This window comes from Hippocampus bargibanti, linkage group LG04, assembly GCF_051943395.1.
Source record: "Hippocampus bargibanti isolate YZ-2025 linkage group LG04, ASM5194339v1, whole genome shotgun sequence".
Taxonomy (NCBI): Eukaryota; Metazoa; Chordata; class Actinopteri; order Syngnathiformes; family Syngnathidae; genus Hippocampus; species Hippocampus bargibanti.
In genome coordinates, this window is record NC_142737.1 from 24,627,988 (window position 1) to 24,644,400 (window position 16,413).

Below are 16,413 nucleotides of genomic sequence, written 5' to 3' on the forward strand. Positions count from 1 at the left end.
ATGGCATATGGGGAGGGGTGTAGAGCAATGTCACTGTCTGACACTGTCTGATATGCTCTTCCCTTTTACCTTCCTCATGTTCATTCATCAGAATGATGTCTTGCTATAGCTATACGATGTTCCATGTCTCTTTCTCTCTCTTTCTCTCTCTCTTTCTCTCTCTCTTTCTCTCTCTCTCTCTCTCTCTCTCTCTCTCTCTCTCTCTCTCTCTCTCTCTCTCTCTCTCTCTCTCTCTCTCTCTCTCTCTCTCTCTCTCTCTCTCTCTCTCTCTCTCTCTCCGTTTTGCTCCACTCCTTCACCTCCTGCCTTCCTAGCACCGCCTCCTCATGGGTCCTGTTCTAATTCAGTGCTCATCCTGAGGCCCAGTTTTTCTATGTTCTCTAATCCCCTTTTCCCTTTTGTAACTTGTAGGGAGTTGTGGCACTGATAACAGTATCTCATTCTTGTTCACATACAGTTTTGTACTCCCTATTCTTGTGTCAACATCTTGCCCTGCTAATATGTTTTCCTCAATGTTATCCCACTCCATGTCCCTTTTTTATTGATCACCATACTTTCTTTGCCAATTTTATTTTTTACCTCATCCAGATTTTCCAGTTTTCTTCTGCTCCCTCTTCCAAAGTCTCGTGCTGCCTCAGGACTATTATAGAAGGAGCATCTCAAAGACAAACAAGCACCCTTTTAATACAAAAATGATATTTCAAAACATGTTTGACTTTGAACAAATAGACTGTTAATTGCAGTTGCCCAACATGAGTGACCAGAGGTGAATGATTGGTGGAAAACTGTTCAAGCTGCGTACATGCATAAGGGTTTTTCAAATGTATTTTGTGACAGACAACAGATATCAGGCATTTACCACATTTACGCATTATACATCGCTCCTAAAAGCATTCAATTATCTCAAAAGCCTACACTGCGCCCTATAATCCGATACGCCTTTATAAAGCGCTAATATTTCTTTATATTCCTCATTGAGTTATTTCCCTGTTAGTGTTCGTATTGCATTTAGTGGTGCTTATTAGCAGGAACCATATATAACATAAGAGGGTTATTCTGCCTGACATGTCTTTGTGTGAGCTCTGTGCAGCCATTATAAAACAAAGATGATATGAAATGCACAGTTACAGCTGACTAAACGAAGTCAGGAGAAAGTAAGATTTGTAAGGATATTTATCCCCTTGTGACTGTGAATTTCAAGTCCATGTGCCTTTTGACTCAATTGTCTTCATAACTTTTGTCTATCAGTTGATATTTTGTAATGCCGTTTGGATTTATGTTTGTAATAGTTCTCAATATTGCAGCTGCAGCTGTTGTGAAGGCTCAAATAAATAAAGCTGCATCATTTTTTTTGTATTGTATTCTCTTTAGTGACACACTATTTAGTGGCTGCCAAGGGCAACTGCAGTCACTATTGTTGCTTCTACACCCCTATTAATACCGTGCGCCCTATGGATGAAAACAGTTTTAAAATGGGCTATTCATTGGAGCTGCGCCTTACCGTACACAAACTACACTCATAACGTACTTTGCTTGTAAACATTTCAACAAAAATACTGGACGAATTTTCCGAATAAGACAAGTCAAGTCAAAGTCAGCTTTATTGTCAAATATGCTAATATGCATGACATACAGCACAGATGAAATTACTGTCCTCTCGGACCCAGCATGCAAGGCACTTATAATGACTTTAACAAACATAATAAACATGAAAATGCCAATTTGCCGGAAGAGGGGAGCCGCTGCATGTTCACGCGCCGCCATCTTGGGAAAAACAAAAATAACAAATATGACCAGTCATTCCTTCTTCAGGACTTGCTGTACCCTCTTTGTGATGACATGAAGCAGTTCTAGATGGAAGAGGAGAGGATCAAAGCATCCATTTCAGCAGTGGATCAAGGACGTCATGGTGGAATTTGCACGTCTACTACAAGCTAAATGTTGAAAGCAAACGCGAAGCTGTAGCATCCATTGACGAAAAGTCATTGTCTCACATGTCTCATCTATCCATCCATCCATCCATCCATCTTCTGCCGCTTATCCGGGGTCGGGTCGCGGGGGCAGCAGCTTCAGTAGGGAAGCCCAGACTTCCCTCTCCCCAGCCACTTCTTCCAGCTCGTCCTGGCGGATCCCGAGGCGTTCCCATGCCAGCTAGAAGACATAGTCTCTCCAGCGTGTTCTGGGTCGTCCCCGGGGTCTCCTGCCAGTGGGGCATGCCCGGAACACCTCACGAGGGAGACGTCCCGGGGGCATCCTAATCAGATGCCCGAGCCACCTCATCTGACTCCTCTCGATGTGGAGGAGAAGCGGCTCGACTTTGAGCCCCTCCCGGATGACCGAGCTTCTCACCTTATCTCTAAGGGAGAGCCCGGACACCCGACGGAGAAAGCTCATTTCGGCCGCTTGCATCCGGGATCTCGTTCTTTCGGACACAACCCATAGCTCGTGACCATAGATGAGGGTTGGGACGTAGATCGACCGGTAGATTGAGAGCTTTGCTTTTTGGCTCAGCTCCTTCTTCACCACGACAGATCGGTACAAAGTCCGCATCACGGCAGACGCCGCACCGATCCGCCTGTCGACCTCTCGATCCCTTTCACCCTCACTCGTGAACAAGACACCCAGATACTTAAACTCCTCCACTTGAGGCAAAAACTCCTCCCCGACCCGGAGAGGGCACTCCACCCTTTTCCGACTGAGAACCATTGTCTCACATTTGGAGGTGCTGATTCTCATCCCAGCCGCTTCACATTCGGCTGCAAAACGCTCCAGCGAGAGTTGGAGAGCTCCACTTGAAGGCCCCAACAGTACAACATCATCTGCAAAAAGCAGAGATGCTATACTGAGGCTACCAAAACGGAAACCTTCAACGCTTCGGCTGCGCCTAGAAATTCTGTCCATAAAGGTTATGAACAGAATCGGTGACAAAGGGCAGCCTTGGCGGAGCCCAACCCTCACTGGAAACGGTTCCGACTTACTGCCGGCAATGCGAACCAGACTCTGACATCGGTCATATAGGGACCGAACGGCCCGTATCAGCCGCTCCTGTACCCCATACTCCCGAAGTACCCTCCACAGAACTCCACGAGGGACACGGTCAAACGCTTTCTCCAAGTCTACAAAACACATGTAGAGTGGTTGGGCGAATTCCCATGCGCCCTCGAGGACCCTGCTAAGGGTGTAGAGCTGGTCCACTGTTCCGCGGCTGGGACGAAAACCACACTGTTCCTCCTCAATCTGAGGCTCGACTTTCCGACGGACCCGCCCCTCTAGGACCCCTGAATAGACCTTTCCAGGGAGGCTGAGGAGTGTGATCCCTCTGTAGTTGGAACACACCCTCCGGTCCCCCTTTTTAAAAAGGGGGACCACCACCCCGGTCTGCCAGTCCAGAGGCACTCTCCCCGATGACCACGCAATGTTGCAGAGGCGTGTCAGCCAGGACAGCCCCACAACATCCAGAGCCTTTAGGAACTCCGGTCGGATCTCATCCACCCCCGGCTTTGCCACCGAGGAGCTTTTTAACCACCTCGGTGACTTCAGTCACAAGGATCGGAGGGCCCACCTCGGAGTCCCCAGACACTGCTTCCTCCAAGGAAGGCGTGTTGGTGGAGTTGAGGAGGTCTTCGAAGTACTCTGCCCACCGGTTCACGACGTCTCGAGTCGAAGTCAGAAGCGCCCCACCCTCACTGTACACAGTGTTAGTGGTGTACTGCTTTCCCCTCCTGAGACGCCGGATGGTGGACCAGAATTTCCTCGAAGCGGTCCGGAAGTCGGCTTCCATGGCCTCACCGAACTCTTCCCATGCCCGTGTTTTTGCCTCGGCGACCACCGAGGCTGCATTCCGCTTGGCTAGTCGATACGTGTCAGCTGTCTCAGGAGTCCCACAGGCTATATAAGCCCGGTAGGACTCCTTCTTCAGCTTTACGGCATCCCTTACTACTGGTGTCCACCAGCGAGTACGGGGATTGCCTCCACGACAGGCACCAACCACCTTACGGCCGCAACTCTGATTTGCCGCCTCAGCAAGGGAGGTACGGAACATGGTCCATTCGGACTCAATGTCCCCCACCTCCCCCGGGACATGTGTATAGTTCTGCCGGAGGTGGGAGTTGAAACTCCTTCTGACAGGGGATTCTGCCAGACGTTCCCAACAAACCCTCACAACACGTTTGGGTCTTCCAGGTCGGACTGGCATCTTCCCCCACCAACGGAGCCTACTCACCACCAGGTGGTGATCAGTTGACAGCTCCGCCCCTCTCTTCACTCGAGTGTCCAGAACATGAGGCCGCAAATCCGATGATACAACTATAAAGTCAATCATCGAACTGCGACCAAGGGTGTCCTGGTGCCACGTGCACATATGGATACCCTTATGTTTGAATAAAGTGTTTGTTATAGACAATCCGTGTTGAGCACAGAAGCCTAATAACAAGACACCACTCCTGTTCTGATCGGGGGGGCCATTCCTCCCAATCACGCCCTTCCAGGTCCCACTGTCATTGCCCACATGAGCATTGAAATCGCCCAGCAGAACAAGGGAGTCCCCAGGGGGAGCGCTCTCCAGCACACCCCCTAAGGTCTCCAAAAAGGATGGGTACACTGAACTGCTGTTTGGTGCATATGCACAGACAACAGTCAGAACCCGTCCCCCCACCTGAAGGCGGAGGGAAGCAACCCTTTCGTCTACTGGGGTGAATCCCAATGTACAGGCGGCGAGTCGGGGGGCAATAAGTATGCCGACACCTGCTCTACGCCTCTCACCGTGGGCAACTCCAGAGTGGAAGAGAGTCCAACCCCTCTCGAGAGGGCTGGTACCGGAACCCAGGCTGTGTGTGGAGGCAAGCCCAACTATGTCTAGTCGGAACTTTTCTACCTCGTGCACCAGCTCAGGCTCCTTCCTTGTAAGAGAGGTGACATTCCACGTCCCCAGAGCTAGCTTCTGCAGTCGAGGGTCGGACCGCCAGGGTCCCCGCCTTTGGCCGCTGCCCAGCTCACATTGCACCCGACCCCTCTGGCCCCTCCCATGGGTGGTGAGCCCTTGAGAAGGGGGACCTACGTTTCCTCTTCGGGCTGAGCCCGACCGGGCCCCATGGGTGTAGGCCCGGCCACCAGGCGCTCGCCAACGAGCCCCATCTCCAGGCCTGGCTCCAGAGAGAGGCCCCGGTGACCCGCGTCCGGGCAAGGGAAAACTGAATCCATTTATCTTTTTCATCATATGGGGTCTTCTGAGTCGTACTTTGTCTGGTCCCTCACCCAGGACCTGTTTGCCATGGGTGACCCTACCAGGGGCATGAAGCCCCAGACAACCTAGCTCCTAGGATCATTGGGACACACAAACCCCTCCACCACGGTAAGGTGACGACTCATGGAGGGGTGACGACTCATGGATGTCTCATCTAATATAGCTATATCTATATATATATATATATATATATATATATATATATATATATATATATATATATATATATATATATATATATATATATATATATATATAATATATAAAATTGGGTTTGAATGGACCCCCTGAACTAAAACGAGTTTGTCACCCATGCTTGACACCGCAAGAGATGTTTTCTGAATTTTTTTACATTCCTATTGTTATTATGTAGAATTGTTATTTATCATGCAATCTAATTTAACCTTGAAATTTCATTTTTTTCGACAAGTGACATCTGCTGGTAAAGTGTATCCGTTTTTTCCCCACTCCGACATATATCTGATTGGAATATCGCACTCACACATGGAACAGAAGATGGAAAACCATCATTTACATGTGAAGGGACCTTGAAAGGTTGTGTTCTTGTAATTAATAGTCACATCAAACAAATAGAAATGTCAGTAAAATGCAACAAAAACATGCTAAGAACTCCAGAAACCAACTATAAGAGAAGGTGCAGAATGTTTGAGGTGCCAACCTGAAATCTCTCTTTTTATGTCACTTGATGCTGCAGAAAAATGAAAACTAAGACATGTATATGGCCACTGGTTCAGTGGTATATAAAAAGACCGGCCCATCACATTGATCAATGGCAAATCTTAAATATAGAGGTCTTGAAATATCCTTGAATAGATTTTTGATTCAGATTTCTAAGTATTGACATATTTTTTTCTTTTAAATTTGACATATGAAAGTCGTGTATTTAAGAAAATATGATATGATTTGGAATCTGTTCAAAAAATGTACATTGTACAAGTATTCAGGATTAAAAAATGGAAATAGCCTAATCAAATTTTCCTCAGTTTATGCCCTTTGTCAGACTACAGAGTCATGCATTGCTTCTGACACAATTTATAGACCATTGACTATTGCATTAAATATTTATTTGCGGCTCAACAGGTCCAACATCATTAGCAGTTTGGGAGCTGAGAGTTGCAAGTCTTAGCAGAGACATAAATGTGAAAATCCTGCTCTTTGAGCCTGTCCTCACAGCTGGCTAACTAGTATCCGCAAAAGTGTCATTTGCATGTTCTCACCATTTTTCATGTCTCGGGTTACACTTAAGCAATCACGGCTCATGGCGCACGGTGTTACAAAGTGTCCCCTGCTTCACTCCCACTAAGATGAGACTCTCAGGCAGCCCAATAAGATGCAGCTGAAAGGCTCTAGAAACTGGCAGGACTTTTGTGTGTATATTTTAAGCGACAAACTGAGCCAGAGGAAGCAGCTAAAATGAATAGAAAGAAGAAAAAGGAAAAAAAAGAAAAATATGAATACAGTAAAGTCTCGTTATATCGATATCGGTTATATCGATAGTACCGCTTATTACGATACTATTTTCATTTCCCTTGCACATTTCCAGTCTTTTTATGTATAATTAGTACCGTTTAGTACGATACCCGGTTATTACGATAATCCGGTTATTACGGTGCTCCTTTTCATCCCCCGCCGACCATTTTTATTGTTTATATCGATATATCCGTCGCGCCATTGGTCAACTTGGTCACGTGTCTTGTTACGTGAGCCGCCATCGGTCGCGCCATTGGTCGATTTGGTCACATGAGCCGCCATCGGTCGCGCTATTGGTCGACTTGGCCGCGTGACTTTGTCACGTGACACGCCATCGGTCGCGCCATTGGTTCACTTGGTCACGTGTCTTGGTTACGTGTCACGCCATCAGTCGCGCCATTGGTCGACTTGGTCAGGTGACTTGGTTACGTGCCCAGCACCCGTGTAGCAGAGCCATTTTCATTTTCAGACGCTAGCTCGTGTGTAGCAGACGTGATTGAAGTGTTTGTGTTAAAAGGTAAAAATGGGAAGCAGAAGAAGATTGATGACTTTTTTAAATTGTATACATAATACAGTAAGATGTAAGCGTTGCAGTTTTCCTGTTGTGTTATGTACATGCCCACTGTACTGTATATGAATGCAATCGTTTTTTGCAACAATGTTTCTTGTTTTGTCTGCTGAAGCGCGATGATTTTGAAAATTATTAACATTCCATACTGTGTATTAAAGGACAGCCGATGTCACTTTTTATTCAAATGCAAATAAAAATGACTTCACGCCAAGACGTCTTGCATTGCTTGTGAATCCAAACAATGGCTTCAGATTCGGATAATATGCTTTCTTGTTACACATCCAGTTATGAATATGTTTCAAATACACTGTAGTTCTGAAGATTAAAGCATACATGTTTACAATCATTAAAGAATTATATGTGCCATTTTGAGGCTACATTGGGGGAACATCTCTCACCCAAAAAAAAGGGAGCTAATGGCCAGCTCTGTTTCTTATATGGCGCTTGGCTGCCCTCTTTTGGCGGCTTTTGTTTAATGCAGTTCGGCGCAGGATCGGATATATCGATAGTCCCGGTTATATCGATATTTTTTCGGACTCCCTTGAATATCGATATAACGAGACTTTACTGTACCTCTGGAAAAGAGCAAGGGATGGAAAATAGTGGAGACATGAGAACGGATTGTTTAGGATTGCCACGGTAAGAAGAGGGTCACTTGCCCTGGGTGACCTTTTGACATCTCCACATGAACATTTGATTCGCCAGTCCGCCAAAGACAGGGCTGCTCTTGGACATCAATCACACAAGTGCGTCCGAAATAAATACCTGCTAAGTTCGAAAATACATGTTCACTTAGAATCTTGGGGATAAACAGTAGAATGGGTAGGATCCAACATCATGAACAGCTTATGTATGTTATGATATCTGGAAACTAATATATATATACATATATATATATATATATATTCTCAGTTGTTTGACTCAACTTTTCTGACATCTTTTGGTTTGTCTAACTCAGTGCTTTTTATGCTTCTTATTTTCTGTTACGCCCCATCCTAGGAAAAAGAAAATATTTCCCACCCCCCAACTCTCAGCCACCACTATTAACCGTATAATTTGTCAATAAATATGTTCTCATTGCACCTTTGCATTGTTTGTTAACTTATGAATGGTAAAGACACACAAAAAGAAGTCTACAAACAATAGCCACCCATGTGGTAGTGGTTATTATTATTATTTAATGCATTTTATTATTTTCCGGAAATGCTCAGATGACAAAAAATAAACATGGCTGTCTGATTTAACAATTAAACGGTGGGCAAATACAAATTCATTTAAATACCCTTTGAATGAATTTATTGGCGGTTGGTATGTTTTATCCATCAGCAATAAATCCCTCTGCGTTATTATTTTCCTGCAGTAGCTACTAAATTTCCATAGATAGCTTATGTGCACTCGATGAAAAACATTGCGTCTTCATTTTTTGTGCTGGGGCAGGCTGGTTAAGACCAATATGTGCATTGACACGTCATTTCACACAATTCAAGGGTGTTATTATTAAAATATTTTTCCTATTTCATTTCCTACCATGATATTTATGGTGTTTAACATGTGGGACAACAGTTTACTAATAAACTGACCCATTTTGCATTCACTCTTTAGAAAGACATGATGATAGCTGTACGGGTGAGACAGGAAGTTATAACAATCTGCATATAAAGATTGCGTTGACCCTCAGTCTCCAGCCCTTCACCGCCATGCCCACTGCCTGAATGGAAGCAACAGATGTTCGGGGAGCCAGAGACAGTGGGGGAGGGGAGTCTTAAGTTGACAGCTGTACATTGTTTTTTCCATGCCAGCCATCATCTGGACGGAGGTTCAAACTCTAATGTCAGCCGCACTCTGATCGGAATGATAATAACATGGCTTTGCTTCTGTCATAAAGAAAAGCTGTACCCGTACAGACAATTGGAGGGCGGGTTTAATATGGAACAGCTCTTGATGTCTGGAACTGTGCCTACAAGTCTTGAAATATTATTACATTACTTCATTCAATTGCCTCTTGAGACTGAATGCCTTTTATTTTAAATCAGAATGATAGTTAAAGAAAATAACCTTTATAAACTGATAGTCATCGTAGTCAGCAAATTTTTCACGATCTACTTAATGGATCATAGCGTTCCCTAATTGCAAGTATAATTTTCATTTGTTCTATATAATTGCAACTTGGAAGAGCGTGAGAAGCGTAGGAGAGTGTATTTGTTGCTTATGTTGTTTTTGCTGAAGAATAATACAAGGACCAAAAGAATCTAGAAAAACAAAAAACACTTTCCCAGATGGGGCCGTGATAAAAGTCAACAAGATTTTAATTTTCATGACTGATTATAGTACAACAAGATTAATTCTACAACTTTCAGGCCAGATGAGTATGAGGGGGACGTGGGCGGGGAGGGGGGGTGGATTAGTTGAGAGACAGATGGGTAAGCGAGGGCACACATTCGGCATTGTGGCCAGCCAGCGCTGACAACTGAATGTAGGACACGAAACAGGAAAATGCAAGGTCAGAGAAGACACCGCAACGGGAAAATACATTTTATTCACATTTGATTACCAATATCAATTTACAGAAACACGTAAAAAAAAGAAAAGAGACAGAACTGGGTGATTTGTGGCATGTGACACTTGGGAAAGAAGAAAATAAGGCAAGAAAGAAGCACAGGGAAAGTATAGAAACGTATTTTCCAAATGGGAGTGCTGCGGCCAAGTGAGGGGAAATAAGGGCCTTGTATTGGTGCAGCAAATGTCTGGAGAGCTGGAGAATGACATAGCCAGCCCTCTCCCTGGGGAAAAAGTGATGAGAGTTGTTCCAAACACTGTTGCAATGCTGACAACCAGAAAATTGAAGGAAGGATGACAGCAATTCTAATGGATTTTTTTTTCAGGTCATGATTTTGAGCTTGTCGGTGTTCGGGCTGAGGCAAAGAAGCACTGTGGTTGCAAAGTGCACATCAAATATATTTGGAAAACAGAGTTCTGTTCGCTTCTTTCGGATGTGATTCACTAATTTGATGCTGATTTGTGTGCCCTGAAATAAAACAATCTACATATTTTCTATCCTTTAACCCCCCCACCCCATCTCCCTTTTAAATTGCTGCTGTTGACTGCAAATTTCCCCATTGTGAGACAAATAAAGGTTTTCTGATTCTGACAGATGAGTTACCAAAATGTTGATTTTAGAGTGTTCTTCATCCGATGACATTTTTATTCTGTAGTGTCCTAATCCCTTCCATCCATCCATCCATTTTCCGTACCGCTTATTCCTCATTAGGGTCGCGGGGTTTGCGTGTCCTAATGCCATCATGTCATCAGTTTTGCCTCCTCATTAGTGTCTTGATGGTGTGAGAGTACACAAAATGGGGACTTTTCAGGGAAAGTAAACCTGTTATTCAACACACTGTCACATTATTGAAGCAGTAGCTCACACTCCATGACAGACATACTGCTTTTCTTTGCATTTCTACATAATATGGAAGGCTCAATAACACGAAATATGTAACGTTTGGGAAATTAATTAACAACACTGAGCCATCCTGGAGAATACGGCATTCAAGAGGAAGATGCCTTTTCTCAGCCAGGGCATGGGTTTCTTTTTCACACATTAGTGGTAGGAATGGATCAAGAAGTTTTCAAACTGGTGATTGGACAGCGAGCCAGCCAGCCCAACCAGAGAGACAGAGAGAGAGAGAGAGAGAGAGAGAGAGAGAGAGAGAGAGAGAGAGAGAGAGAGAGAGAGAGAGAGACTTACTCATGCAATTAGATAATTGCAACGGATAAGCGTTGATGCGAACAAAGGGGCTTAAATCCTTATATACTGTAGGTGGGGAGGGGCGACTGCACCACACAGCCCTGTTTTAGCTAAACCCTCTGTACTGTACTGTGCTTACCACTGGATCACTAAGCCTGTATATATATATATATATATATATATATATATATATATATATATATATATATATATATATATATATATATATATACAGTAAAGTCTCGTTATATGGATATTCTCGGGAGTTGGAAAAAATATCGATATAACCGGACTATCGATATATCCGATCCTGCGGGCATGTGATTTTCTCTTTGAGTTCATAGAAATAGTATCGTAATAAGCAGTACTATCGATATAACCGATATCAATAAAACAAGACTTTACTGTATATATATATATATATATATATATATATATATATATATATATATATATATATATATATATATATATATATATATATATATATATATACACATATATATTTGCTAACGGAGAGCTGGAAGAGATCATTCAACACACACGCCCGGACTCAGGCAGACACAAAAGCGTCGGTGGACACATCACAACATTGTCATAGGTGTTTGTGAAGAAACATTTATTTTGTATCCTCATTTTGTGCAATGCTGTAATATTCTCTGTTAAGACAAATGAGACATAATGCTGAATGTTGACCGGATCTGGATACCAAGCCACAAAAATTGTTCTTATACAATGCTGAGACAAGCGGTTGCTCTCGGTACTCCGGAAAAATAAACATCCTACTTGTTCGATATTGGCACGTTCGGATTGACAGCTGGGGGCGGGGCCGTGCCTCCCCACTTCCACCACCTGGTGTCAATTCCTTCATAAGGACACCGGGTCCTAAATCGGGATGCTGTCAACTTTTATTTGTACTTTGTATTACCCTGGACTTTCTATATTTTCGGTGCTCGTGTTTCACCCGGTCCGAGCTCACCTCCACATCCTGTAAGTAGTATTATCTTCCGGGATTGTTCCTCTGTCTCTGTCACGTTTCTGGCTGTAGCGGTGGCAGCCGTAGAATAAAAAAAAAAAAAGGTCTGGCGTCGTTGTAAGTGCGGGTCGTTGTAAGTGCGGGTAGTTGTAACTTGCGGCGGTCGTAAATCGGATGTGACTATTGTATGTTCGGATGTATCGGATATTCCCTATATGTAACTATTTTTCGGGATACACACGAAGCTGCCACAATGAGTGATGTGTTGTTCGCGAACGAGCCCGTTCTCCTAACAAGAAAATGGCAGCCGGCTTGTTTTGGTTTTGGCTTGTTTAGTACTGAGAGGTGGGGGCTACAGACAGAGAGAGAGTGAAGCCATTTTCCCAAAAACAAAATGGCAACCGACATTTTTTTGTCCTCTATTCCCTGTCCCCAGTCTTCAGTTAAAGCCACGTGATTGGTCAAGAACGCAGCAGTGAGCGGAGGTGGTTTAAACATTAAAGAGACAGGCAGACGACAGAGAGAAAGTGACAAAATGGATAGAAAACAGTCAAATTTGGACTTCTTTCAACTTTGATAGTTCAATGGCAGAGTGTAGACTGCAAGGTTTAAATTGAGTCGGTGGCTGCTAACTGTAGTTGGGAGATCTGTTGTGGCTCAATATGCCGACACATATAAGCCGGCGGGTCAACTTTTGAAGAAAATGAAGGTTTTTGGGTATACCTTATACAGTGGAATTTCTGTTTCTTGTTCTTTGTGTATTTGAGGCTGAGGGGTGGGTTAGTTGAGTAGATGGTGACGTCATAGAGAGGGGACGAGCTAGCTCGAGCGGAGAATGGCTCAGGAGCTAGTCTAATTGTGGAGCATATGGTGCCAGCAGCAGCTTGCCATAACTTTCCAACATAAAAGAATCAGAATGGTCACAATGCTTATTATGAAGCCAAACAGTCAATTTTCTACCCTGCATTCTATTGCAAATTTTATTTATTGTCTTGCAAATGAAACAATGCTTATGTTCTTGTTTTAGACTGTGTCTCTGTTTGCAGGCATAATACGATTGTGTGTGTGTTGCTCATAAACGGTCAGACGTTCTTTTGAGTGGTAGGTCTAAAGCAGGAGCAATTCAAGATGTGGACCTCATCAAATATTTACAGGTACATCATCTCCCCATCGACTATTATCTGCCCTTGGTGTTTTGGACAATAAGGCTATGATGCACATGAATGTTGTAAACCGTTCACTTAAGATGAAAGATTTTTCACATTGATTTGAATCTATGCGAATATTACAGCAGCCAATAAAATCACATTGGGAAATATAATTGACATTTTCTTACATGAATTGCACATTATGTTGTTTATGACTACATTTTTAAAAGGTAATACATAATCTACAAACTACAGATTTCATCAGCATTTTCATGATTAATGTTTGATAAACTGTCTTTCCTGATTGTCTTCGAGAAATTTCTACTGCCCTGAAGTGAAGAGTTCATTTGAAATAATAAATGTTCTCTGTGTGTTGCATGTTCTCCTCGCTCTTGGATATTTTTCCCCTAACTAGTTTAGCTTTTTTTAACATTCTGCATTTGTCATTCTCGGGTTAAGTGAACACTCTGAATTCTCCAAGGGTGTTTATATGAAAGTGAATTTTGATATGTTTAGATATTGCCCTGTGGTTTACAGGCAACCAATGCATGATATACCATACCATTTACTGAAATTCATGGAGCAAACTCATCCGTAATAAAAACGGATGGATCGCCCTGTTCAGCATTTCATAATCCCGACTCTCATTACACTGAAATGTATTTTTTAGTTTTTAGTTTTTTCATATTTACCCTAATGTACATTCTTTGGACACAATATTTGAGAATTGGATTATGTTTTATGACACACAAAATGCCTCGTCATTAAGGTCCTGTTGTCCAACAACACAAAATTTCTCCACTGCGAGACTAATGAATGCAAATCCAATCCAATCCAATCCAACCTCCTACTTTCAGAAAGGACAAAAAACCCTGAATCACATTAAATGTAGTTATATTTTACTAAATGGTGTGATTGGTGAGGAAATATATATTGTTAATAATGATATTACCACCTTCTGGCTGTAGCTCCATATTTAACCAAATCCAATTGCTTTATTTCATACATCACGAACGCGGCAAAAAGTGATATAAAGCAATCAAAACAGACAATAAAAATGGCAACAAATGTACAGTTTAAAAACCCCTCCCTCCATATTAAGACGCACACACACCGCACACACAGCCCATATTACCTGATCAAGACATGGAAAGTCAGTGAAGACCCAGGTGAGGAAAAACTACCCATGGGAGCCATTCACAGCATTTGATGCTAAATCCCTCCACCACAGAGGATGCCGCCGCATGACCCAGGTACACCAGAATGAACTCTCCACAGTGTGCAGAGCCCCCCAGACCTCGGGTCTGGTGAATAAGCAGAATGACATCCCAGCGGGTAGATCGAACATACTTTCCAGACGTGAGGCTCCCACGAGGAGAGGATGGAGTTCAACTTAAAATAAAAAACTATAGGACAAAAAAAAAAACTAAAAAAAATACAATTTTAAAAAATACTTCAAAACAAAATGTGTTGGAGCAAAATGCAGATTCTAAAAAAAGTCCTATCACCGAGCAGTCCTAACAGCCTGTTCAGAGCAGTGAAAACCACACGCCCGATTGGCATCTTTTAGTTGAATACTGTACAGTGATACCTCAGTTTACGACTTAATTGGTTCCCAGAAAGTGTGTGTAAGGTGAAAAGTGTGTCTTCCAAACATTCCAACCATTAAAATGAGAATAATCCATTCCCAGGTCCCCATAAAACATAAATTTCTGCTAAATAAGCCTTAAAACTACACAAAATATACCTTGTTTTATGTATAATGAATCTGCTATTGTATTGTAATTAAAAAAATAAACTGTACCGTATTAATAACGTCAGCATTAAACACTTGATGAGGAACGCAGCCTTCTTCTTCCACCATATTGAGGAATGATTCCTTGTAAGATTCGGGAGCTTTATCGTCAGAACTGTACTCCCTGTACGACGCTTAAAGTTATTAAATCATCCGTGGATAGCCTTGAAATCATCAATGGATGACGAACTTCCAGGTTGCCTCTTGACGATATCCGAGTGAAGTTGCCCTGCTTTCTTGGCGATAATTTCTTCACTCACGCTTTCCCCTGCTCCCTGCTTTTCGCTAATCCAAATTAAAAGACGTTTTTCAACCTCTTCCATTGCCTGAGACTGTTGGTTAGACAACACAGAAACACCTTTAGCAACACACACACCTTTAATAGCGTTCCTTGTTCCGAAGGATGATAGCAATGGTCGACTTAGCAAACTGGTACTGGGACACTAAGACACACAAACGTACTCCTCCGTGTTTCACAACTTCTGCACTGTGAAACTGGCGTGCTAACCACTCGATTACCGGGCCGCCCAAGTTACTCAGTTTGAAATTTAAATATATTAACTTTGTAGTTTATTCGATTGAATCATTCACTGACAGAGGAGCAAAAATGTGTCCACTCCAGTGCCAGGATTTTTGTCATTGTCACTCAAATTCCAGGACCCACCGAATATTGAGTTTTACGACTACATAGAAATTCAATGCAGCGTAAGAAACCACATAGACTCTCTTTCTTTCATCAGAAATAAAGAGTTAATTCCTAAGTTAAATGGGTCTGGAGTTATATGAGCTTGAAATGAGGGCGGCTGTCCAAAATACAAAATACACAACATACATATTGGTTTATATAGTGCTTTAACAACAGATAAAGCTGGAACAAAGCGCAAACATGGAAGGGAAATGCTGCTGCCTTGTGGAAGGGAAAAACATTGCCAGACATCTGGCCAGTGCTTTATCAACACCCCAGCAAAAAAAGAGAACAATTTCGGGAATGCCGCTCTACGTCATATTTTCAATTCCCAAATAAATTCGGTAATGTCAGTGAATGAATTAACTATAAATAGAATCTTCTTAGCCTTTCGGCTTTTCCCTTCAAGCGGTCGCCACAGCAAATTAACTATAATTATAATGTGATTTGCAAATCACATGGATTCTTTTTTTTATTGATTTTTAACACCACATTCCTACTTCGGGAGAATTGGGCTTGTATAATCCATCAATGCAGTTGAATCCAGGTCCGTGATCAACTACATATTCACCCATAGTTGTCTGGAAAGCATCCGCTCGAATTTTCTTTTGTACCATCAATGAGCTATTTGAAAGCCACCTTTGCTTTTATCTCTTTGAGTGCAGATGGATCAAACCATTTTTGTACACACAGCACAGATGCAGGCATTGGCTTTGAACTGGTCACAAAAAAGGCGCTCCTGCTTTACACACCACACTAA

The 16,413-nt window shown here is 42.9% G+C and overlaps 1 long non-coding RNA gene across 1 annotated transcript; it reads right to left on the bottom strand.

Annotated features, from left to right (window-relative positions):
* Positions 1-1,605: 1,605 nt before the first annotated feature.
* LOC148899518 (uncharacterized) lies at positions 1,606-15,437 on the bottom strand. The gene is made up of 3 exons (XR_016114868.1): positions 15,345-15,437; positions 14,309-14,477; positions 1,606-1,850 (listed from the first exon to the last, which is right to left on the bottom strand). It is a non-coding gene; the product is annotated as an uncharacterized LOC148899518 (long non-coding RNA).
* Positions 15,438-16,413: the final 976 nt, after the last annotated feature.